This window comes from Hyperolius riggenbachi, chromosome 12 (assembly GCF_040937935.1).
Source record: "Hyperolius riggenbachi isolate aHypRig1 chromosome 12, aHypRig1.pri, whole genome shotgun sequence".
NCBI classification, from domain to species: Eukaryota; Metazoa; Chordata; class Amphibia; order Anura; family Hyperoliidae; genus Hyperolius; species Hyperolius riggenbachi.
Window position 1 is genome coordinate 86,162,572 of NC_090657.1, and position 26,323 is coordinate 86,188,894.

The 26,323-nt window shown below is 46.6% G+C and overlaps 1 long non-coding RNA gene and 2 other non-coding genes across 3 annotated transcripts in view; all 3 read right to left on the reverse strand.

Annotated features, from left to right (window-relative positions):
• The window catches only part of LOC137540735 (uncharacterized), a 151,382-nt gene that overhangs the window by 105,813 nt on the left and 19,246 nt on the right, over window positions 1–26,323 (reverse strand). The gene's annotated exons all lie outside the window — the stretch shown is intronic.
• On the reverse strand, window positions 8,398–8,469 carry TRNAC-GCA (transfer RNA cysteine (anticodon GCA)). Its single transcript has one exon. It is a non-coding gene; the product is annotated as a tRNA-Cys (tRNA).
• TRNAC-GCA (transfer RNA cysteine (anticodon GCA)) lies at window positions 12,535–12,606 on the reverse strand. The gene has a single exon. It is a non-coding gene; the product is annotated as a tRNA-Cys (tRNA).

Here is a 26,323-nt window from a genome sequence, read left to right on the forward strand (position 1 = left end):
TGCATCAAAACTGACAGCGCAGGGCATAGTGTCAATGAGCCCTTAAAGTTGTGAGGTGCTGAATCGTAAAAAATTGCCTGCTCACTAGGGGGGTATAAACCTCTGTTCCCCAGGTGGTTAAGCTTGGTAACTGCTCCTTCCATGAGAGAACCACTAACATAAGTGCTCAGCAAGGGTGTGTACTGTCCCCGCTACTGTTCTCCCTGCACATCAACAACTGTATCTCATCCGCTTAATCTGTTAAAGTCATCAAATTTGCAGATGACACAACTATCATTGTCCTCATCGACATCAATGGAGAGCATACTTACTGCAGTGAGTTTGGGAGAATCTGCAGATGGTACAAGAACAAGAAGCATGTCCTCAACTTGGCAAAAACTGTTGAGCTGATTGTGAACTTCAGGAAACACCCCTTCACACTCTCCCCAGTCCTCATTGGTAGGACTAAAGTCTCCATGGTATCTGACATTTGGTTCCTAGGCACAACCACAAAGCAAAAAGTGTCTGTGAGAATCCGCTCAGCTGCCTGCACAGGCAGGCAGCCTTTTGACCATTGTTTAGGTTTGCATGCTGCAGGACTCTGGAACAGAGACCTGTCTTTCCATTGCAAGTTCTGGTCTGTTCTCTTGCTGGGGAATTTGCATACATTCGTTATGCAAATCCCCTACCTGCCTTCTTTGATGACTGGCACTATAAGAGCTTTATGTTTCCCAAAAGGCTTTGCTGGTCATTTCCTTTCCATGGTCTGTTCCTGATGGACACTGCTGGAGTGTCAGCCATTGCTATCTAGTATAGTTAATTCCTGGGGGTTGCTTTAGGCTCCCCTTCTAGCCCAGTCAGGTTGTATTATCTGTATTGCCTGTTCTGTCTTGTCTTGCCTGTTGCCATTGTCCTGTCCCAACGGTGGTGGACAGGAAATGGTTCTGATCTCTGTTCTTGGAGTATAGCTGGTGCAGCGGTTGCTACCAGCTTTCTCTTCTGTTCTGTCTCCTGGGATCGCGCTAGCTACTTTTTGCTAGCGCTGGGGATCCTTCTGTTCTGTCTTCTGGGATCGCGCTAGCTACTTTTCGCTAGCGCTGGGGATCCTTCTGTTCTGTCTTCTGGGATCGCGCTAGCTACTTTTCGCTAGCGCTGGGGATCCTTCTGTTCTGCTACTCTGTACCTGGATCACGCTAGCCACTTTTCGCTAGTGCTGTGGATCCTATCTCTCGTTTGTCCCTGTTTTCGTGTGTCTGTCTTGTCCGCTACGCTTGCTGGAGGCTCGGTGAGGTAACCGTTAAGCAAGCGCTCGCGTCCTCTGTTTCATGTTTGTCTGTTAATGGTTAGTTAGGCGTGCTTGTCTCTATTGTGCTTATCACGTGGAGATCGCGCATAACCGCGTGCACTGTTGCGAATGAGTGCGGTGTTCGCGGTTAGCTAGCGTTTGTTATTTTCCGTATCTCCTTATTGTATTATTTGCTTTGCCTTTGCTACCCTCGTATTCTATTCTGATCTACCTTGTGTCACGTCTGGCGATCGCACCTCTCGCGATCACGTTCCTATCTCATATCTGCTGTTGTGTGTGCGCGGTCGCGGGGTGGCGACTGGATTGGCGCACACACATACAACCTGTCCCTTTGCTCAATCTCATTCGCAATCGCCTCTCTTGCGATTGCGTTCTGCGCTTTGTACAATTCCTGTCTGGCACTTGTGGAGGTACAGAGGATTGGTTCCTCTGCACTCCCCAGCGCCATCTGCCGACAGGAATTTCCCTCTACAGGTGCGTAGCACCTTTTGCTGGGTGCCTGCAAATATACGCTTGTGGAGGATTTCTGCCGTGTCAGCGCACGCGTTGTGCGCTGATCACGGAGAAAGTTCCACAATCGTTACAGAATGACCAGCCCAACCCAAAACCCCAGTGTAGACTGAATTTCTGATTTGTACGATTTTGTCGAGTTTGGGTCCTGTGTCTTTAAGAGCTTTAAAAGGCTAAATTCAGAGACCAAGGCGGAATTTCTTTCTGAATGTGTGAGGTTTTGTCTGAATCCCACCTTTCAGATTTCTGATCCGTCCACGTCGGCTCTTCTTTTTGCCTATGTGCTCTTAAAAGACGATTTGTTCACCTGGGCATATGATTTGTTAAAAATCAATTCCTGGAATGGTAATCTGTATCAGTTGCGTGCAGTGGTATTCTCTCACTGGTTTAAACTGCCTGGCTTACCACCTGCTCTGATTGAGTGTGTAGCTGCTGATAAGTCAGCTGATCTTTCCCTTCCATGCAAAACTTTTCAGTATGACAATCAGTTCAATGTGTCTGTTGCCACTTCAGGTTTTAAACAGCAGACATGCAAAGTGGCTAAAAAGAGAAAAACTAAAAAACGCAAGCATCAGAATAAAACACTCCCTATTGATGTTTGTAATGATGTTGTTCAATCTCCAAGTTTTTTGCCCCAATCCAAAGCTTATGTGGATCCTGTTGTAGGTAGGATCGCACACTATATTAAAGCAGTTAAAAAAATCGTTCTTGTTCCTGAACTCCACCCCTATGGAGATTATCTGGATACTGGCCTGTTTGAACCCCCATTTGCTTCCTGGGATATTAGGGCCTTGCTGGAAGAATTCGATTTTGATTGGAAAGCCTTTTGCGATTTTTACATCGCAAAAAGCGAAAATCTCTTGAATGCTTGTCTCGATTCAATGTACCTTCTGATTGATTCCGATGAATGTGACAAGGATGATGTGGATCTGGTGATCTATGTATGGCAAACGATTCTGGATGAGTTGCACACACACCAACCAATTGATTCCAATAAAGAGACATCGTTGTCGGATGATTGTTCCTGCCTTTCTGGGGTAAAGCATGAGAGTTTTGACAGTGTGCAGTTTGAATCTGTGCGATCTGATGCCTGTTTCTCGGATGTTCCTGCAGATTGTGATCGGCATGAGTCTGCCGGTTTCCTCAAGGATGTGTGGGATCCTTTGTCATTTAGTAACAGATCTTTGAGATCTTCCGTCTGTGACCCTGCTATGGGGAAAAGTTCTCGACTATGCAGCGTCAAAAGTAAAATTAATATGCCTAATAAAGTTTGTCCTGTTGATGTCACTATTTCTTCTGCAGATGAGTCTCTGTCTCACCCTGTTCACACCTGTAAGGGCCCGTTGCCTGGGGACAGTTGCTCCAGTGTTTCGGTCCTAGATGCCTTGCAGTCTGCTCCGCAGATCGCGGAGGTTTGCGCTATAGAAGCGTCAGTTTCACAACCTAAAGTGAATTTTGATTCACAGGTATTGCGTTCTGATTCCTCGGATTCGACATTGTTAGCCGAATCTAAGAGTGAGACAGCGCTTCGGTTTTGCGAATCTGATGCTGAACCCTCTTTGCCTTATTCAGAGACGCTTTCTCTGAACCTGCCCTGTACCATGAATAAAAACATGTTTTCCTTTCACACTGACGTTTGTGAGCCCATTTCTTGCTCTGAGGGAAGTTCTGACTCTCCACCCTGTACTCTGGATGAGTCAATATTGCCTTGTACAATATCTCCTGCCCTGCCCCTAGAGGCTCGTCTAGGTATTGCTGCTATTTTTACCTGTTTTTCTGCAGTTTTGGAGTTGCAAGCTAGTTTGACTGCTACGCAGAATTCCGGGTGCAGTAATATTGAAGTTAGGGAGTCAGTGTGTGTTCCAATAAATATACCTGTACATTCCCCTCATGATGATGAGATCCAGTCTCAGTTTGTGGTGGAATCTTCCCTGGGACATCTGCCCTGTTCACAAAATAAAGTTCCAGTTTTGCCCTGTTACATGGATAGTACAGAATCCTTCTTAGAAAACTTGAAAAATGATGTTCTGGAGGTCTCCGAGTTCCTCCCAAAGGGTGCAGAACTTGTAGGAGATATCTCCTGCCCCCCAAGTCCTTCTGAGGTGTTGCCCTCTTCCGTAGGCATTGCTGCCTTGCTGGCTACCTTTTTAGCTCTGGTGGAGCTTCAGTCATGTGTAATCAATGATGATATTGCAGTTATAGAAAATTCTGAATTCGAGTCCGAGTCTTCTTTTGAAAGACCAGTACCTGTGACCTTTACTCGTGATGATTTTCTGCCCGGTACTGGTTTTGGTCTTGTCGTGTCGGACTCTGAGGTTGGCAGTTTCCCGACATGTCCTGAGGTTTCTCCTGTACTAGTGTACCCCGATGTGCTCTGTGACCCAGAAAGCCCAAGTGTGCCTCGGTTACCAGCGTACTCAGATGCTTCCTCAGTGGAGACATGTTCCGATATAGCCTGCCTGCTTGCATGACCAGAAGTGGTCCCTGAAAGTCCTGATCTTGATGGGTGTCCTGCTAATTTTGAGTCTGGAATGATCATAGGTTCCATAGGGGTTTTTGGTGGTTCTCCATGTGAGCCTGGTGAGCGTTCTGGCTTCTTGGGATCTCTGCGGAGCTTCAAGGCGTTCTGGGAGATTCCGGGAAAGGTTTTGCTTGGTGCCCTGACTACGATCAGCAATGGCTTTGGTGTTGTAAGGGACACTTTGAACAGGTATTGCGGCAGGTTTGGTATTCTTGGACGTTTCTTGGAAGGTGGTGGGTATTGTCTGGAGGGTGTCGATGGTTTCTTCTCTGGTGTCCACAGTCCTGATGGGTGTTACGCTGAGACTTGTAGTGCTGATGGGCATGTTTCGGTGGCTTCTGCTTCCGATGAGGTCGGTTTCGGATGGACTGACTCTGGAATTGGGCCTTGTTGGGCTGCCTCGACCTTCATGAGTCTTCAGTTAGAGTTTTTTGATGATACCAGTTTTGAGGGATGTCTGGAATCCATCCCTAGAGGGGGGGGGGGTACTGTGAGAATCCGCTCAGCTGCCTGCGCAGGCAGGCAGCCTTTTGACCATTGTTTAGGTTTGCATGCTGCAGGACTCTGGAACAGAGACCTGTCTTTCCATTGCAAGTTCTGGTCTGTTCTCTTGCTGGGGAATTTGCATACATTCGTTATGCAAATCCCCTACCTGCCTTCTTTGATGACTGGCACTATAAGAGCTTTATGTTTCCCAGAAGGCTTTGCTGGTCATTTCCTTTCCATGGTCTGTTCCTGATGGACACTGCTTGAGTGTCAGCCATTGCTATCTAGTATAGTTAATTCCTGGGATTTGCTTTAGGCTCCCCTTCTAGCCCAGTCAGGTTGTATTATCTGTATTGCCTGTTCTGTCTTGTCTTGCCTGTTGCCATTGTCCTGTCCCAACGGTGGTGGACAGGAAATGGTTCTGATCTCTGTTCTTGGAGTATAGCTGGTGCAGCGGTTGCTACCAGCTATCTCTTCTGTTCTGTCTTCTGGGATCGCGCTAGCTACTTTTCGCTAGCGCTGGGGATCCTTCTGTTCTGTCTTCTGGGATTGCGCTAGCTACTTTTCGCTAGCGCTGGGGATCCTTCTGTTCTGCTACTCTGTACCTGGATCACGCTAGCCACTTTTCGCTAGTGCTGTGGATCCTATCTCTCGTTTGTCCCTGTTTTCGTGTGTCTGTCTTGTCCGCTACGCTTGCTGGAGGCTCGGTGAGGTAACCGTTAAGCAAGCGCTCGCGTCCTCTGTTTCATGTTTGTCTGTTAATGGTTAGTTAGGCGTGCTTGTCTCTATTGTGCTTATCACGTGGAGATCGCGCATAACCGCGTGCACTGTTGCGAATGAGTGCGGTGTTCGCGGTTAGCTAGCGTTTGTTATTTTCCGTATCTGCTTATTGTATTATTTGCTGTGCCTTTGCTACCCTCGTATTCTATTCTGATCTGCCTTGTGTCACGTCTGGCGATCGCACCTCTCGCGATTGCGTTCCTATCTCGTATCTACTGTTGTGTGTGCGCGGTCGCGGGGTGGCGACTGGATTGGCGCACACACATACAACCTGTCACTTTGCTCAATCTCATTCGCAATCGCCTCTCTCTTGCGATTGCGTTCTGCGCTTCGTACAATTCCTGTCTGGCACTTGTGGAGGTACAGAGGATTGGTTCCTCTGCACTCCCCAGCGCCATCTGCCGACAGGAATTTCCCTCTACAGGTGCGTAGCACCTTTTTGCTGGGTGCCTGCAAATATACGCTTGTGGAGGATTTCCGCCGTGTCAGCGCACGCGTTGTGCGCTGATCACGGAGAAAGTTCCACAATCGTTACAGTGTCCAGTCCAAAATTATTCATACCATTCACAAATAATCAATAGAAAAGCCTTTATACAGCAATCAAATACTTCCTATAACTGCAGCCCAGCTTTTTACATGTCTCCACAGGTATTTTTGCCCATTCATCTTTAGCAATGAGCTCCAAATCTTTCAGGTTGGAGGGTCTTCTTGCCATCACCCTGATCTTTATCTCCCTCCACAGTTTCTCAATTGGATTCAAGTCAGGACACTGGCTGGACCACTCCAAAACTTTAATGATGTTGTCTGCTAACCATTTCTTCACCACTTTTGCTGTGTGTTTTGGGTCATTGTAATGCTGAAATGTCCACTGGTACCCAAGGCCAAGTTTCTATGCAGACTGCCTGATGTTGTCGAGAATCCTCATGTGTTGCTCTTTTTTCATGGTGCCGTTTACTGTGATTAGGTTCCCTGGTCCATTGGCTGAAAAAAAAACCCAAAGCATTAGGTTCCCACCACCATGTTTGACAGTGGGGATGGTGTTCTTTGGGTTGAAGGATTCTCCTTTTTTACGCCAAATGAAGGAAATGTCATTGTTACCAAACTATTCAATTTTTGTTTCATATGACCATAACACAGAAGACCAGAAGTCTTCTTCTTTGTCCAGATGAGCATTTGCAAAGGCGAGCTTTTGTGTGTCTTATCTGGAGAAGTGACGTCCTCCTTGGTCTGTATCCATGGAACCCAGCAGTGTGCAGTGTCCATTGGATTGCCACCAGCAGATGCCACTGCATTGCCACCAGCAGAGCCAGATTCACAAGGATGGCCTTGGTGGTGATCCTTGATTCTTTTTTCCCCTCTCTCACTATCCTCCTGGCCAGCACATGTGTCACTTTTGGCTTCCGACTACGTCCTCTGAGATTTTCCACAGTGCGGAATGTCTTGTATTTTTTAATACTTTGCACTGTAGCCACTTGAACTTGAAAATATTTAGACATGGCCTTGTAGCCCTTTCCTGACTTGTGAGCAGCCACAACGCGCAGCCGCAGGTCCTCTCTGAGCTCCTTTGTCTTAAGGTGCATACACACATCAGACTATACTCTTTGGAAAATGAAAGATCACAGACCAAACTTACCACCCTTCATGTAGTATGAGAGCCATACCTACACAGTCTATTCTATGGAGCTGAACTTCCCATCAGAAAAAAATCTTTGCAAGATGCTGCACACACAGATGCTGTACAGACACAAAAGATCTGTAGCTGCAAAAGATATGTTCCTGCCTAAAATCCATTCCTGCAAATTGCAATGATAGTCTATGAGATCTGCAGATCGTCATACACACATGATTTAACTGACATTCATCTGCAGATCAGATCCACCAGGATGGATTTTCAGATCTGCGGATGATTGCTTGATCTGCAGATGAATGTCAGTTAAATCATGTGTGTATGATGATCTGCAGATCTCATAGACTATCATTGCAATTTGCAGGAATGGATTTTTGGCAGGAACAGATATTTTGCAGCTACATATCTTTTGAGTGTGTGCAGCATGTTTGTGTGCAGCATCTTGCAAAGATTTTTTTCTGATGGGGAGTTCAGCTCCATAGAATAGACTGTGTAGGTATGGCTCATACTACATGGAAGGGGGTAAGATTGGTCTGTGATCTTTCATTTTCCAAAGACTATAGTCTGATGTGTGTATGAGCCTCTAGCCATGACTGTCCACAAACCAACTGCAGAGAGCTGTTGTTTTTCACCTGATGAGTTGATTAAAATGGCTGTTCCCAATTAATCAGGGTGATTAGGATGCTTTAGAACAGCTTAGACTATTTGGAATGGTATAGAAATTTGGATTTTCCCACAGACTGGGACAGTTTGTGAAGGGTATGAATAATTTTGGACAGGACACTTTTTTGCTCAAATGTAAATAAAAGCTGAGAAATATTGTTTTTTTCCACAATAATGCCTCTTGTACATTGTCTTATTATAAAGTCAAAATTTGCCAGGGGTATGAATCATTATGGGCAGCACTGTATGCATGTGTGTGTGTACTTTTTTTTTTTTTTAGTATACCATATGTGTATATAAATTCTTTTGAAACATTCTGTGATGCTTTTCATTTTCTATAAATGCTGATTCAGGATTATTTACATATGATTTCTCACATTTTTCATCTCGAGATGTACTATACTTGATTGACTATGACAAGTTCAGTTACGTTCTGAGATATAAGTACCACATTAAGAACATATGTTTTACTTTATTCTATTATTTTTTTTAAACATAGATAGATAATTGTAAATTTAAAAGTAAAGGGGGCATCCGGATTTGAACCGGAGACCTCTTGATCTGCAGTCAAATGCTCTACCACTGAGCTATACCCCCTACTGGTTACAATATACAAACAGGTCTAGTCAGTTAGGACAAGCTTAGCTTGTGAGTCATTGTAAGTCCAGCCTTTTTTCTCTTTTTTCTCAACAAACAATCCTAACAATAGCCACTACACATATGCAAAGCATAGAGATTTTCCCATGCAGTACAGGACACAAATCTGCAAAGTACATTACACTGAGTGGTAAGGTGCAGTAATAATAATTATTTGCACTTAATTAGGATCGTAAGTAGACTTTATAGGGCCCCCCTGCCAAATTGATAGCATGGGCCCCCTTTGTACCCGAACCCCACTGATTGGGAGACAGCAAATGGCAGCAGAGACTGTTCTGCTGTGAAGCAGCGTCTGGAAGCAGGAAAAAATTACACACACTCTTGCACACATTTTTTTGTGAGTGCATGGGGAGGATTCTTTGCTAATTGGCTGCACTTGTGGTTAGAGAGGAGGAGCTGGAGGGGCCCCCAAAGTCTCTGGCCCCCCAGCGATGGCATGATTTCTATGCCCATGCACTGAATAGTCAAAGATGTTAATACAATTCAGAATACTCGAATCAATAGTACACCTTCCAGTATAATCTAATATCATTATTACTTTGGTAGCTCTGAATACGGGTTAAAGAGAGTGTGAAGCTGTCTAAAATTCCTCTTCTTATTTAACATTTATCTTCAGCAATATCAGCATAGCTGAAACGCTGCATCCCAGCATCAGAACGCTGTATTTAAACCCCCCAAATTCCGGGGCAAAAATCCACGACTTTCCAGATCATGGATTTTGCTGCCCGGGGAGGCAGAACTTAGCGCTGTAGCTCTGCCTCCATTAGAGTCAATCTCTGTGCGGATCTCCACCTCTCCCCGCCAGTGAAAGAAGAGTGAAAGGGGCAGGGAGAGGCGGTAATCAGCGGGGATTGACGCGAGTAGAGGCAGAGCTACAGCTCAAAGCTCTGCCTCTACCAGGAAGCGATCCCCACATTTTGCCCCAGAGATTTGGGGGGTTTAATTACATTGTTCTGCCGTGGGAATACAACGTTTTAGCTATGCTGATATTGCTGAAGATGAATATTAAATAAAAAGAGGAATTTTAGAAAACTTCAGACTCTCTTTAACCTCCCTGGCGGTCTATTAAAACCACCAGGGGGCAGCGCTTGATTTTTTTTTTTTAAATCATGTAGCTAGCCTAGCGCTAATTACATGATAGATGCTGTGCAGCGGCATCCCACACCCCTTCCGATCGCTTCCGTTCGCCTCCGGCGATCAGAGCAAACAGGAAATCCCGTTCAGAACGGGATTTCCTGTTTGGCTTCCCCCATCGCCATGGCGATGATCGGAATGACGTCATCGACGTTGTGACGTCAGAGGGAGTCCCGATCCACCCCTCAGCGCTGCCTGGCACTGATTGGCCAGGCTGCGCACGGGGTCTGGGGGGGGCCCTCTAACGCGGTGGGTAGTGGAAAATCGGGTTATGCACGCAGCTAGCAAAGTGCTAGCTGCATGCAACAACAAAAAAATGTGCACGTTGGCCCACCAAGGCCTGAACAATCCTCCGCGGCGGCTTAGCCCGTGCTCAGGCTTACCGACAGGGAGGTTAAAGGATACCCAAAGTGACATGTGACTGTAACGATCGGTGTAACACAGAGAGGATCTGATTACCGGTGAACTGCAGTATCACCGAGAATACAGAATATACCCGATTATTGGTGATCTGCAGTATCACCGATAATCAGATATATCTACTAACCTCTGGACACCAGAGAAACAAGTGAGTGTTAGGTGCAACAGTATACTTTGAGTACTTCTCCAGAAGTATGTTCCTTCCTATGGCCTAGACTCTCCAGGGGGGAGGAGCTAGGCTGAAGGTGGGAAGGACAGAGCGTGAGTGACACCCGAGATGGAGGGTGTCACTAACAGGTCTGGGAACTGCCTCTAACAGTAAGGTCAGTTCTCGAGGTCGGCAAGCCAGGTCGTTAACACACAGACAGATAAGGTACAGATTCAGGAGGCAGATACGAAATCCAATGAACAGACAGGGTTTGGCAACGGAGTATCAGAATAGCACAGTACAGAATCAGGAGGCAAATACAGAGTCCAGGAACGAGCAGAGTTTGGCAACAGGATATCAGAAATAGCAAGGTACAAGATCAGAGTTCAGAGGAATAATCAGGCAGGCAGAAGGTCATAACAAATAATACAATTCAATGTTCCTAATGCTAAGGTGTGAATGCCTTGATGTCAATTCCTTTGGAAACTATGCTAGAACACAGATACAGACAAAGTCTGAGTGCTACCACGTTGTGATCGCAACGGCAGACAACCAGAGAATGCCCAGCACCCAGTATATATAGTAAAGCGCTCTCCAGCGCCTCCCTTAAGTGCTGGACCAATGGCAAGTGGTGAAAATGTCAGCTGACCAGCTTGGTCAGCTGACCCTCTTCTGGCTGTCATATAAGCTCTGCCTCTCAGCGCGCGCGCGTCCTTCTGAATCTGTGTGGACTAGCAGTCCCAGCCACACCAGACATGTCTTGCAATGTAACCCTTGATTCAAGCGCGGGGACCGCCGCCCCGCTCTCTAAGCGAGCGGCGGTTTCCCCACGTCCGGCCGCACTGTCAGCTGCTCTGCCATGAGTGCAAACTGCTGCCTCCAACGCGGACTCCACCGCTCTGTCCATGCGGTGGTTTCTCCGCGTTGTGCCGCCATGTTAGACGTGGAAACAGCCGCCTCACTCTGAGCCCTTGCGGCAGCTTTTCCGCGTTTCCTCACAGTGACATGGTGAGATAGACATGTGTATGTATAGTGCCAAGCACACAAATAACTATGCTGTGTTCCTTTTTTTTTCTCTTCCTGAAAGAGTTAAATATCAGGTATGTAAGTGGCTGACTCAGTCCTGACAGGAAGTGACTACAGTGTGACCCTCCCTGATACTAAATTCCTCTTTTTATCGATTTCTTGCTCTCAGAAGCCATTTTCTGCTAGGGAAATGTTTTATAGTTGGAATTTCTTATCAGTGAGGGTCACACTGTAGTCACTTCCTGTCTGAGCCAGGACTGAGTCAGCCACTTACATACCTGATATTTAACTCTTTCAGGCAGAGAAAGAAAAAAAAAGGGAACACAGCATAGTTATTTGTGTGCTAGGCACTGTACATACACATGTCTATCTCATCATGCCACATGTCACTTCGGGTATCCTTTAATAAAGGAACAAAACATAGTTTTTGCTAAGGTCTAAAGCCTGTTACACACAATTTTGATCGTCCGGTCACTGACCAATTTTACTACCTATGTAGTATGAAAGCTTATCTACCCAATCTGTTCATAGTATTCAATCTCTGATGACCCTCCAAGTACATTGGACCAGTGTCGTAGGGATCACCATAGTAGCCATAGCAGCTGCTGTGTGGCCCATAGCCAAGGGGGGTGCAGCAGCGATGTGCCAGGCGCCCTGCGGTGCAGAGCGACAAGGAGGAGAGAAGTTAACATGCCTTACTTCTGGCTACCTAACACTGGGGGCCCCTCTTGCTACCTATACTTAGAGCAACCTAATACACTGGGGCCGCTCTGAATACCCTTACTGGGAGGCTACCTATTATGGCGGGTACCTCTGGATACCTATAGCAGGGAGCATTTCTGGCTACCTATGCTGTGTGCCTACCTAGGTACCTAATACTAAGTGGGGGGGAACCTCTGGCTACCTGTGCTGTGTGCCTACCTAGGTACCTAATACTAGGTGGGGGGGGGGACCTCTGGCTACCTGTGCTGTGTGCCTACCTAGGTACCTAATACTGTGGAGTACCTCTGGCTAATAGTGCTGTGTGCCTACCCAGGTACCTAATATTGGGGGGGGGGGGTTACCTCTGGCTACCTGTGCTGCATGCCTACCTTGGTACCTAATACTAGGTGGGGGGGGGGGGGGTACCTCTGGCTACCTGTGCTGTGTGCTATACTTGATTGACTATGACAAGTTCAGTTATGTTCTGAGATATAAGTACCACATTGAGAACATACGTTTTACTTTATTTATTTATTTTTTTAAACATAGATATATAATTGTAAATTTAAAAGTGAAGGGGGCATCCAGATTTGAACCGGAGACCTCTTGATCTGCAGTCAAATGCTCTACCACTGAGCTATACCCCCTACTGGTTACAATATACAAACAGATCTGGTCAGTTAGGACAAGCTTAGCTTGTGAGTCATTGTAAGTTCAGCCTTTTTTCTCTTTTCTTTCAACAAACAATCCTAACAATAGCCACTACACATATGCAAAGCATAGAGATTTTCCCATGCAGTACAGTACACAAATCTGCAAAGTACATTACACTGAGTGGTAAGGTGCAGTAATAATAATTATTTGCACTTTATTAGGATCGTAACTAGACTTTATAGGGCCCCCCTGCCAAAATGATAGCATGGGCCCCCCTTTGTACCTGAACCCCACGGATTGGGAGACAGCAAATGGCAGCAGAGACTGTTATGCTGTGAAGCATCGTCTGGAAGCAGGAAAAAATTACACACACTCCTGCACACACTTTTTTGTGTTGGAGACAAGGAAAAACCGAGAGCCCAATCTGGTGTAGTATGTTAGCGAAGAATGAAGATAATATGTGTTTTAAAGGGAAGGTTCAGGGAGGGTGGAGAAAAAATAAAAATCAATTTCCACTTACCTGGGGCTTCCTCCAGCCCGTGGCAGGCAGGAGGTGCCCTCGCCGCCGCTCCGCAGGCTCCCGGTGGTCTCCGGTGGCCGACCCGACCTGGCCAGGCCGGCTGCCAGGTCGGGCTCTTCTGCGCTCCAAGTCCTGGCACTTCTGCGTCCCACGCCGGCGCTCTGACGTCATCGGACATCCGCATGCGCAGTACAGCCACCGGAGACCACCGGGAGCCTGCGGAGCGGCGGCGAGGGCACCTCCTGCCTGCCACGGGCTGGAGGAAGCCCCAGGTAAGTGGAAATTGATTTTTATTTTTTCTCCACCCTCCCTGAACCTTCCCTTTAAGGTTATACCCACAAACACGGGTCACCACACAGGCGACCAATGGAACAGCAGGTGGGGAGAATTATAACCTGACCGCACTCAGGTCTAAAAAGTCGCTCTCTATAGACAGGAAAAAAGATTTGGGGATACACCCCTCCACCAAGGGTGGACTAAGTATATGTTTTTTTTTTAAATGAAACAATATGGTCTCACGTATATATGCAAAACGTATCAAACATTTTTATTGAAATAGGTAAATAGTATTTAAAACCTGGGATATGGGATATGGGATAAAGGGAAGGAATAGGATCCGTAAAAACAAAAGGACACACTGCGGGGCTATTGATATCACTTTGCTGGCCAGCTTAAAGTTACTGCATACCATACATACGCGCATTCACCACAATCAACACAACCTAAATTGCAGTCTATATATGGACAGTGGTACCACTTTGATATTTCCTTAATCTGCACTAAGTCAAGATGGCCATGATTCCAAAATTCAACTTTAGCTCAAAATAGCTTTTAAGCACCAACAAGGTACTTAGTCTCTATAGGTTGCGGAAAGCAAGCGGTTTAATGGCGTTAGGCAGTCATTAGTATGTGCTTCATAATATAACAGCAAAAACCTCGAGGCAGTCCTTCAATCATGGGTAGCCTTGAATAGCCTTTAGGCGCTAGTAGGATACTTTAACTGTGTAGGCAGCGGAAAGCAGGCGGTTAGATAGCGTTAGGCAGACAGTTGTTTAAGCTTCAGCTTTAAAGCAACAAGGCAGCGAGGCAGTCCTCCAGTTATAAGCAATCATAGGCACTTCATGCAATAAACAGTCAAGCAGCCCTTATAGAATATGCAGTCAGCTGAATACGCTGATATCTCACCACTCCTGGTCACTGCTATGATTTCCGGTCGGCCTCTTGAGTAGTATTGCGCCTACCGCTTCAGATACGGTCAGCATTGGGCAACGGTGTGCGGACCCTGGGGCAGCTGGCGTCCCAGCTTGCTAGCTCACTGGGTCTCCGCGTACACCTTTCTCCTCCTTTGGCGTCTTCCGTATCTCAGTATGGTGAGTGAGTGCGCGTTGGCATGCTGGTCTGGCCAGACGTGTTAGAGCCCCGCCCACCGACGCGTTTCACGCCTCTTTGGGCGTTTCCTCAGGGTGTGTCGTCACTCCTCTCTATGCTCGTATTTAGCTAGGCAGTTTCTCCTCCCATCTCTCCTCTAATAGTACCAGCTTTCGAATCTGTCCAGGGCATTGATGAAGTGATTAATAAAGTTGTCACTAGGGGGCACTGGCACAGAGGAAGTCTTTATACATATGCACGTTTTGAGAAGCGTTCATTTTTCTTCTAAGTGTGGATATTTCTTCTACTTTTTAGGAACTCTTTACATTTACTCCTCTCCTTCTCTCGCAACAGTAAGATTTAATACTGATATCTCTAATGCGTTTGGGGGCTTGTGATGAATTTATTCAATCTCCTTTTTGAACTTTTTTGCTCTACTCACATAAAACAATCATATTACACACCCACACGATAATTACAGGGAGGTAGGGAGTCAGCTGTTTAGTTATTTTTAATTTTTAATTTTTGGAAGAGGGATTCTTATATAATGTTCATTTGTATGCTTCCAAACGTAAATATGCTTTCAAGTCCAATTCTCTATTGAGGCCACGTGGATACAGCATATCAAGCTTATATATCCACATGGCCTCTTTGCAATAGAGCAGGTCATCATAATCTCCCCTTCTAGTAGAGACTTCAAACTTATATAGTCCCCTCACTCGTGTGCCCTCTAGGGAACCTCCATGGTCTTCTGCATAGTGTGTTGCTAGATAGCTTTTTTCCTCATCGCCCTCCTCTATATGGCGTAAATGCTCCAAGACCCTTTCCTTTAGCATTCTTTTAGTTTTTCCCACATATTTGAGCTTGCATGGACATTCTATCATGTAGATCACTCTTTTCGTTTGGCAATTTATGTGGGATCTTATCTCATATGTTTTAGTTTCGGAGCTATTGGTGAATGTCTTGTTATTCTGTCTGTCTATAAATGGACATAATTTGCATCTGCCACATTTATAAGTCCCATTAGGAATCATTTTGTTGAGCCAGGTAGTATTATCCCTTACATATTCGCTATGGACCAGTTTGTCTTTGAGATTTTGGGCACGCCGTGCCGTTAGTAGGGGTCTGGGACCTACAATTTGTGCTATTTCTGGGGATGAAGTCAGTATTCCCCAGTTTTTTGTCAATATTTCTCGTAAATCTTCCCAATGGGACCCGTATCTAGACACCATCCTAATGAGTTGTTCTCCTTCCTCATTGTCATTCTCCTTTTGAGGAGACTGGATGAGGGAATTTCTGTTTAAATTCCAGGCCTTTTTAAGGGCTCTTTTGAGTACTCGATGTGAATAGCCTCTTTCGCGAAATCTTTGATACATCTCACGGGCTTCACTTCTAAATAGATCATCTGTTGAGCAGTTGCGGCGAAGGCGTACAAACTGCCCATAAGGTATACCTCTAATCAAAGGTGGAGGATGGTGGCTAGAGGCGTGTAGCAGGCTGTTGCCTGCAGTCGGCTTCCTATATGTGGAGGTTATTAGCTTGTTGTCCTGTACTGTCAATTTTAAGTCCAAAAAAGTCAGGGACTGGTCATCAACTATGTAAGTTAGTTTTATATTCCTGTTATTTTTGTTAAGTCTTTCTAAGAAATTGTCAATTTCTTCCCTTGTACCAGTCCAGACCAGGAGCACGTCGTCGATATAACGAAGCCAGAGGGCGGCGTGTGCTCGAAAGCCCCCATCCCTATAGACCTCCTGATGTTCCCAAAGGCCCAAGTGGAGGCATGCATAAGCTGGAGCGCACGCCGCCCCCATGGACGTGCCCCTGGTCTGTCTATAAAATCCACAATCAAAGGAGAAGCAGTTGTAATTAAGTATCAATTCCATGGCTTCAATCACGAATTGATTCAACCCATCGGCCTCTGGGTAAAATGCTTCAAGATAGAAGGCAACTGCCCTGAGTCCCTCCTCGTGGGGGATCGACGTGTACAAAGATTCCACGTCGATCCCAACAACGAGGGACCCAGGGGGGAAAGTAAATTTGTTCAATTCGCCCAATAAACTTTTGGTATCTAACACGAAAGAGGGCAATTTGGTCACTAGTGGCTTTAATCGCTCATCTATATATTTGCCCAATCTTTCTGTCGGTCCTCCTATACCAGCTACAATGGGCCGTCCTGGCGGTTTTGTGGGATTTTTATGGATTTTGGGAATGATGTAGAACGTTGGGATGTTATAAGGTCCTACCTTCATATATTCCCACTCTGTTTCTGTAGTCACTTGGTTCTGCCATGCATCATCGACAAGATCATTCACTTTTCGGACAATGCAGGCAAAGGGATTTCCATCCAACTTTTGATAAGTTGTTAGGTCACTTAGTTGTCTCTTTGCCTCTGCAACATAGTCCTCCTCATTAAGGAGGACTATGTTGCCTCCTTTATCTCCTGGCTTGATAATTAATCCCCCCGCCTGTTGTAGTTCTGTGAGGGCCTGTCTCTCATTTTTGGTTAAATTGGGTTTTGTCAATTTTTTGGTCCAGTCATATCTGTCAAGGTCCTGTTTTACTGTTTCTAGAAATACTGATATGTGTTTATTGCTAGACATGGGGGGCATTTTTGTCGATTTTTTACATAGCCTAGTGGGGTAAGGTGAATCAGAGGAGGGCTCTGGTGTAGTATGTTAGCGAAGAATGAAGATAATATGTGTTTTAAAGAGAAGGTTCAGGGAGGGTGGAGAAAAAATAAAAATCAATTTCCACTTACCTGGGGCTTCCTCCAGCCCGTGGCAGGCAGGAGGTGCCCTCGCCGCCGCTCCGCAGGCTCCCGGTGGTCTCCGGTGGCCGACCCAACCTGGCCAGGCCAGCTGCCAGGTCGGGCTCTTCTGCGCTCCAAGTCCTGGCACTTCTGCGTCCCACGCCGGCGCTCTGACGTCATCGGACGTCCGCATGCGCAGTAGAGCCACCGGAGACCACCGGGAGCCTGCGGAGCGGCGGCGAGGGCACCTCCTGCCTGCCACGGGCTGGAGGAAGCCCCAGGTAAGTGGAAATTGATTTTTATTTTTTCTCCACCCTCCCTGAACCTTCCCTTTAAGGTTATACCCACAAACACGGGTCACCACACAGGCGACCAATGGAACAGCAGGTGGGGAGAATTATAACCTGACCGCACTCAGGTCTAAAAAGTCGCTCTCTATAGACAGGAAAAAAGATTTGGGGATACACCCCTCCACCAAGGGTGGACTAAGTATATGAGTAAACAAGAGTAATAGAGGCGCCAAAGTAGGATAAAATAATTAAAATCAGTCTAAAAGGAGGGATATGGGTGGATTCACCTCCCTCAGGTATAATAATGACCAAGCTGGGTTTAGCCGTTGATATCACAATTATATTTATTTCATAACAATCTCCAAAAATTGATCCAACGCGTTTCACGGGTCAACCTCCCGCTTCATCAGGCAATCGTAAAAGGAGAACACAGCTGAAGTTCAGTGTCAGGTCAGAGCGCCTCTATATCATTTGACCCTCAAAGTACATTTGACCAGTGTCGTAGAGATCACCATAGTAGCCATAGCAGCTGCTGTGGGACCCATAGCCAAGGGGGGAGCAGTAGCAATGGCCAGCAGCGATGTGCCAGGCGCCCTGCGTTGCAGAGCAACAAGGAGGAGAGAAGTTAACATACCTCACTTCTGGCTACCTAACGCTGGGGGCCCCTCTTGCTACCTATACTTAGGACTACCTAATACACTGGGGCCACTCTGAATACCCTTACTGGGAGGCTACCTATTATGGTGGGTACCTCTGGATACCTATAGCAGGGAGAATTTCTGGCTACCTATGCTGTGTGCCTACCTAGGTACCTAATACTGAGGGGTGCCTCTGGCTAACTGTGCTGTCAGCCTACCTAGGTACCTAATACTGGGAGTACCTCTGGCTACCCGTGCTGTGTGCCTACCTAGGTACCTAATACTGGGGGGTACCTCTGGCTACCTGTGCTGTGTGCCTACCTAGGTACCTAATACTGGGGTTACCTCTGGCTACCTGTGCTGTGTGCCTACCTAGGTACCTAATACTGGGGTTACCTCTGGCTACCTATGCTGTGTGCCTACCTAGGTACCTAATACTGGGGGGGTACCTCTGGCTACCTGTGCTGTGTGCCTACCTAGGTACCTAATACCTAGGTAGGCACTCTGGCTACCTGTGCTGTGTACCTACCTAGGTACCTAATACTGGGGTTACCTCTGGCTACCTATGCTGTGTGCCTACCTAGGTACCTAATACTGGGGGGGTACCTCTGGCTACCTGTGCTGTGTGCCTACCTAGGTACCTAATACTGGGGTTACCTCTGGCTACCTATGCTGTGTGCCTACCTAGGTACCTAATACTGGGGGTACCTCTGGCTACCTGTGTTGTGTGCCTACCCGGGTACCTAATACTGGGGGGTATTCTGGCTACCTGTGCTGTGTGCCTACCTAGGTACCTAATATTGGGGGGTACCTCTGGCTACCTGTGCTGTGTGCCTACCTAGGTACCTAATACTGGGGGGGTACCTCTGGCTACCTGTGCTGTGTGCCTACCTAGGCTACCAATTCCGGGGGGGGGGGGGGGGGGGGGGGAGGGCTGGGGACATCTCTGGCTAACTAAACCGTATTTGTGTGTGTGTGAGGGGGGGGGGGGACAATTGCCTTATTGTTTTAGGGGGCTCAACCAAAATTTATTTTTCTATGGGGCCCCATGGTTTCTAGTTACCACTCTGCATTGGGCAATCAAATTTGAAGGTGTGTACCAGGCTTTAGGAGTGCAGTAATCTGAATCCCAGTCAGCTCCAAGCCTGTACCATTTTCTTATGAACACAATCCATGCTGAGGCCGGATCGTGTTGCATGCTGAGGAAGGATCGTATTGCATGCAGTGGTAGGATCGTGTTGCATGCAGGGGCAACTACTACACAGGCTCCCAGAATCACAAAACATTTGGGACCAATGCATTTGTTTGCGTTTTTCATGCATTTTACATGAGTTTGTGTTTTTTATGTAGTTTTGGTGATAGCCTGAATTTGATACAGCAACCCACTGCAACCCATCCAAAAAATTAAAGCTGACATAAATTCAGAACTTCCTCTCTGCTCTATAAGATAAGCTGCAGCATAATAACCTTTAAAGAAAAACATTTCCTTGTTACAGCTTATAGAACTTTTACAGAGATTCTGCAAATTGGTTACTTCCTGGTACCCTGGGAGCACAGAAAGGGTTAACCTTCTGTGCTTAAATATTACTGGTAGCTCAGAATTCATCAGAGTCGGCAGACAGTTCACATTACACTTGCTCATTACTTGCTGAGAAGGGAGAATTAGACAGGCAGTTCTCTATAGTCGCACACAGGGTAGACATGGGGGATTTCTCTGTGTTCTCCTTTTCTCCTGTGCAAGAGTTCAGTTCAACTTTTACAATGGTGGAGTAGTATCTAGGCTGTAGTATTTTCTATTAATAATGCTGTGTTTGCAATATGGTCCAAGCATTTTCTTTTTTATGTTTAGTTTAGTTCCAGTTTAAAGGAGTTATCAGGCTTTTCAGCCCCCCCCCCCCCCCCATCTACTTACCCGTGGCTTCCTCCAGCTCATTTGCCAGCGACATGTCCCACGATGCAGCTCCACTCGCAGCATAGATAAAAGGGTTAATATACAAGGTTGGACATACAAGTAGCTCACAACAAAACAAGATCATGCAAAATGTCTTTGATAACAGTAGTTCAGTGTCATTGGTCAAATAGAGACTGTTCTAGTCCATAAAAAGGGTGTCAGACAGTGAGATTGCATAATCAAGCAGGAAACACTAGGGAGGAGGGCGCTGCCAGATGCTTACAATATAAAGGGTGGGGGTAGAGACAATAGGTATAGGTGCATCTATTGAGAGGGTGCCCAGCAGAACGTATTATGGTGCTGATGTAGGGGGGTGCACGGGCATGAAAAGGTCAGTCTTGAGGACTTGTCTGAAGGTTTTAAAGGTGGAGGCGAGTCTGATGGCTGCTGGGAGCGAGTTCCAGAGAGTGGCGGCAGCCCTGGTGAAGTCCTGCAATCGTGCATGGGATATGCGCGGTGCAACTAGGCGCAGGTCGATGGAGGATCGGAAAGGGCAGGCCGGTATGTGCCTGTGGACAAGATCGGAGATGTAGGTTGGGCAAGTCCTGTGAACTGATTTGTAGGCCAAGCACAGCATTTTGAAATTGATCCTAAAGTGGATGGGGAGCCAGTGAAGGGCTTTAGAGGGGAGTCGAAAGGCGCTGCGATGAGAAGAGTTTATCAGTCTGGCTGCCGCATTCATTACTAATTGAAGGCGGGGCAATACGGTTAGAGGGAAGGCAGAATTGCAGTAATCTAGGCGGAAATGACAAGGGCATGGATGAGGAGTTTGGTGGTGTCAGTGGACAGGTAGGAGCGGATCCTTGAGATGTTGCAGAGGTGTAAGTTGCAGGATCTGATAATATTTTGGATGTGGGGTGCAAAGGAAAGTGCAGAGTCCAGGGTAACACCTAGACAGCGTGCTTGGGAGGATGGTAGTATTTTCGATAGTAATATGCATATCTGGGAAGGGTGCAGCTGTGCGAGGCAGGAATATCAGAAGCTCAGTCTTGTCCAAATTAAGCTTTAGGAATCGGGCTGCCATCCAGGAGGAAATGGATGTGAGGCAGGTGGAGACATTGTCCATGGTGGAGGAGGAGAGAGCTGGAGTGTGGGGTATCTGGTTGACGTTCACATACAGGTGGTAGTTGAAGCCCATGGAGGAGATGATTTTCCCAATTGAGGCAGTGTAGAGTGAGAACAGTAGAGGTCCCAGGACAGAACCTTGGGGAACACCAACTCAGAGGGGTGTGGAAGTGGATGAGGAGCCATTGATGGATGTTGTGAAGAAGCGGTTGGAGAGGCAGGAGGAGATCCAGGCTAAGGCTAGGCCCTGAATTCCCATTGACTGCAGGGAGTGGTGAAGGAGGGAGTGGTCCACAGTGTCAAATGCCGAGGAGAGGTCCAGGAGGAGCAGGATGGAGTATTTACCTTCGGTTTTAGCAAGGGCAGGGTCATTGACCACTTTGGTGAGGGCAGTGGTCAATGATCTAGCCCTTGCCAAAGAAGAAGGTAAATAACAGATGTATTGTACTGTCCACGTTTTTATTTCAGTAAATGTTATATGGTAAATGAAGAGAATTCATTCCTGGCAGTCTCCATGTCTTTTTTCCCACAGTCTGAAGCTAAATCCTGATGTCATTTCCTTCCTTAGTTCTCCTTCAATCTACTGTGTCATTCTGGCTTGCTTTCTAACCACGTGTGAGCACAGGATCAGGTTTCAGCCAAGCCTGTCACACTGCAGTGTGCTCAGCCCAACCAATGAGAAGCAGGAATGTGGGAGGGGAGATGACAAGCTTCCCTCTCTACTGTCTTTGGCGATGGCGAGAGAATAGAGCATGGGTAACTGAGATAAGGTAATTACCGCAGAAACAATTCTGAATAGATTGGAGAGCTTACACTGCAGGGTGAGGTTCCTGACAGCATTATGAACACAGTGCAGTGTTTAAATGGAATTTTTATTTTGTGGTTGACTATCCCGCTTTAACCCTCCTGGCGGTATTCCCGAGCTGAGGTCGAGCTAGGTATCAGGAGCTGAAAGTGGTAAGCCTGAGCTCAGCTCCAGCTAGCTAAAGCCAACACTCCTGCTTGTTTCCTGGGTCCAGCGCGCAATAAGTGCTGGCCAACGGGACCCAGGCTTCTCTCCCCGGACCACCGGGATCCCCTTCACCTCCGCTCTTCTTTCGGGATCCCGGTTGCTAAGCAGCCGCGAAGCATCGTACGCGTATGGAAGTACGTGTATGTCGTGACATCATCGGGGCAGGGGTTGGCACAAAAATTTAAAGTGGACCTGGGCTTTTGCACAGGGCAGAAGCAAAACATATTGAAATGCACCCTGTATGTATATAGAGAGTGTAGCCTGTCTGATCCCCCCAACTGGACCTGAATGCTGGCACAGGATAAAAGGAAAACAGAGAGAAATGCACCCAGTATGTATATAGAGAGTTTAGCCTGTCTGATCCCCTCATCTGGACCTGAACGCTGGGTCAGGATAGAAGGAAAACAGAGAGAAATGCACCCAGTACAGTATGTATATAGAGAATTTAGCCTGTCTGTTCCCCCCCCCCCCCCCCCCATCTGGACCCCGATCTGCTGCACAGGACAGAATGTAAACAGACAGAAATGCTGCCTGCATGTATATAGGGAGTTTAGCCTGTCCAATTCCCTCTCTTTTGACTCTAATCACAATTTGTTGTTTGATCTCTCCCCTGTGTCACCTGACTGCCATGGCAGATAAGTTCGTTTCAAAGCACAGGATATTAACAATATAGCCATTTGGTTCCCAACTGCTTCTAAGCTAAATGCGTCTGCCTTACTGTTACCGATTTTTGCCTGGCTCCTGACTACTTTCTGCCTGCAACCTGCACTGACCTCTGCCTGAACTACTCTCTGCCTGCCACCTGTACCGACCTCAGCCTGGATTTTGACTAGTCTCTGCTGGCCGCCTGCACCGATCCCTCTGCCTGGATTTTTACTACTCTCTGCCACCAACCTCTGCCTGGGTATTGACTACTCTCTGCCTGCCTCCTGCACCGACCTCTGCCCGGGTATTGACTACTCTCTGCCTGCCTCCTGCACCGACCTCTGCCTGGGTATTGACTATTCTCTGCCTGACGCCTGCCCCGACCTCTGCCTTGATTTGACTACTCTCTGCTGGCCGCCTGTACCAACCTCTGCTTGGATTTTGACTACTCTCTGCCTGCCGCCTAAGACTGATAGCAAAGGGAATAAAGTCAGAAACGAATCACGCTTCTACTACCCCGATTGTAAAGTGCCATTCCCTGTCTCAAAGTATATCACCCGCGGGAGGTGTATTAGGTCTATATGTACATACTGTATAGTCTGGTGCCTTATTTGTACAGTTTCACTATTTTTTTAAGTATATTCATAAATGTAATTATTTCAACAATTCTGTGTTCCAGTCTTTTATTTATACGCAGGATGTCTACCAGGCCTTTATTCTGATATATTTTGGTGAGTTAAGACTTAAGAATTGAAGGCCTAAAATTCTTGACAAACTGTACCGCTTTTAGACCCATAAATCCAGACAGAAATGTATCGCCAGGGAGGTTAAACTGCAGATGAAGAAACACGGCATTTAATGCTTTGGTTTAATAAATCACCATGAGCCAGCCAATTATGTACCATGGTAAGGGGAGGTGGCAGCGCTCCCAAGTTATGTAACTTGGTAGCCTTTGGAGACCTCTTCCCGACAGATGTAGATTAGCAAGCCATTATATAGATTCCATGGTTACAATAATATTATTCAGAAATGCGACATGGAATATTACAGGTGGTCTTACATTAAAAGATGTCTCCAAACAGTTCTCGATGTACCGTATTTTGTTTTCAGAGGCGTTCAAGTTGCTTTCCTAATGATCGGTGATATACTTAATGAGCAAACACCAGCACTACTTCACCACTTAATGGCCACAGTAGGGTGAGCTTTGTAGATATTGTTTGGATCCCGGGAGCACAAGAAATCTCATTTATTTAGCCCAATCCATTAAAGCTGCTAGACCAAACCTCAAGGCACTTTGGGCAGTCAATGACACATAAGATGCTTTTAGTGGATCTGTATTACACTGAAGTGCTGCTGCACAGGTGTCTTTCTTTAAAAGCATGTGAATCATCGAGCTTCACTTTCTTTTATGAAAAGCAGTTGATCGATTTCCCCCAGAGCACCGAAGAAGCCAGAGTCAAAGAGTTCAGTTGGCTAAAAATATAGTTGCAATGGCATCTTCAGTGGAGTGGCGCTCAGAACAGACTTTCCAATTGTTCATCCTAGTACATGCGCTGTCTATAGATGCAATAGTTCTAAAGGGTGCAGTATAGGCAGTTATAAAAAGAAAAGGAGGGTTCAATGCTGGACAACTGTATTTTATGGTGGCTGGATAATGTAATGTGGTGGCTGGATAGTATAATGTAAGGAGTAAGGAGACCTTGAGCAAGACTCCCTAACATTGCTTCTGCCTACTGAGCACATCCACTGCCGGCAGTGTTGCCAACCTTTCACGTTATTTTTACTGACAAATACCTAAAAATTTACTGACAAAAGATTGTTTTTACTGACAAAATCCAATAATGGGCGTGGTCACGCAACAGAATGTGGGTGTGGTCATGGGTGGGGCCCAAAATACATGTAATCTTACAGCATTTCACCAAAAATCCACGTAAAAATACAGATAATATGGCAGTGGTTCCCTAAAAATATATGTAATCTGGCAGCAGCAATTCCCCCAACATGCACATAATTTGGCAGTAGTTCCCCAAAATAAACTTAATCTGACAGCAGTGGTTCCCCAAAAATAGGTAGCCCCGGGTCTATAGGTGTCCCCAGAATAGGTGGCCAGCGGTATAGATGTCCCCAGGACAAGTAGCCAGGGGTAGAGATGTCCCCAGAACAGGTAGCCAGGGGTATATGTGCCCAGTATATGTAGGCAGGGGTATATGTGCCCAGTATATGCAGCCAGGGGTATATATGCCCAGTATATGTAGCCAGGGGTATATGCGCCCAGTATATGTAGCCAGGGGTATATGCGCCCAGTATATGTAGCCAGGGGTATATGTTCCCAGTACATGTAGCCAGGGGTATACGTGCCCAGTATATGTAGCCACTAGCCAGGGGTATATGTGCCCAGTATATGTAGCCAGGGGTATATGTGCCCAGTATATGTAGCCAGGGGTATATGTGCCCAGTACATGTAGCCAGGGGTATACGTGCCCAGTATATGTAGCCAGGGGTATATGTCCTCAGTATACCGGTATGTAGTCAGAGGTATATGTGCCCAGTATATGTAGCCAGGGGTATATGTGCCCAGTATATGTAGCCAGGGGTATATGTCCCCAGTATATGTAGCCAGAGGTATATGTGCCCAGTATATGTAGGCAGGGGTATATGTCCCCAGTATATGTAGCCAGAGGTATATGTGCCCCGTATATGTAGGCAGGGGTATATGTCCTCAGTATATGTAGCCAGAGGTATATGTGCCCAGTATATGTAGCCGGGGGTATATGTCCCCAGTATATGTAGCCAGGGGTATATGTCCCCAGTATATGTAGCCAGGGGTATATGTGCCCAGTATATGTAGGCAGGGGTATATGTCCCCAGTATATGTAGCCAGAGGTATATGTGCCCAGTATATGTAGCCAGAGGTATATGTGCCCAGTATATGTAGCCAGGGGTATATGTGTCCAGTATATGTAGCCAGGGGTATATGTCCCCAGTATATGTAGCCAGGGGTATATGTTCCCAGTACATGTAGCCAGGGGTATACATGCCCAGTATATGTAGCCACTAGCCAGGGGTATATGTGCCCAGTATATGTAGCCAGGGGTATATGTCCCCAGTATATGTAGCCAGAGGTATATGTGCCCCGTATATGTAGGCAGGGGTATATGTCCTCAGTATATGTAGCCAGAGGTATATGTGCCCAGTATATGTAGCCAGGGGTATATGTCCCCAGTATATGTAGCCAGGGGTATATATCCCCAGTATATGTAGCCAGGGGTATATGTGCCCAGTATATGTAGGCAGGGGTATATGTCCCCAGTATATGTAGCCAGAGGTATATGTGCCCAGTATATGTAGCCAGAGGTATATGTGCCCAGTATATGTAGCCAGGGGTATATGTGTCCAGTATATGTAGCCAGGGGTATATGTCCCCAGTATATGTAGCCAGGGGTATATGTGCCCAGTATATGTAGCCAGGGGT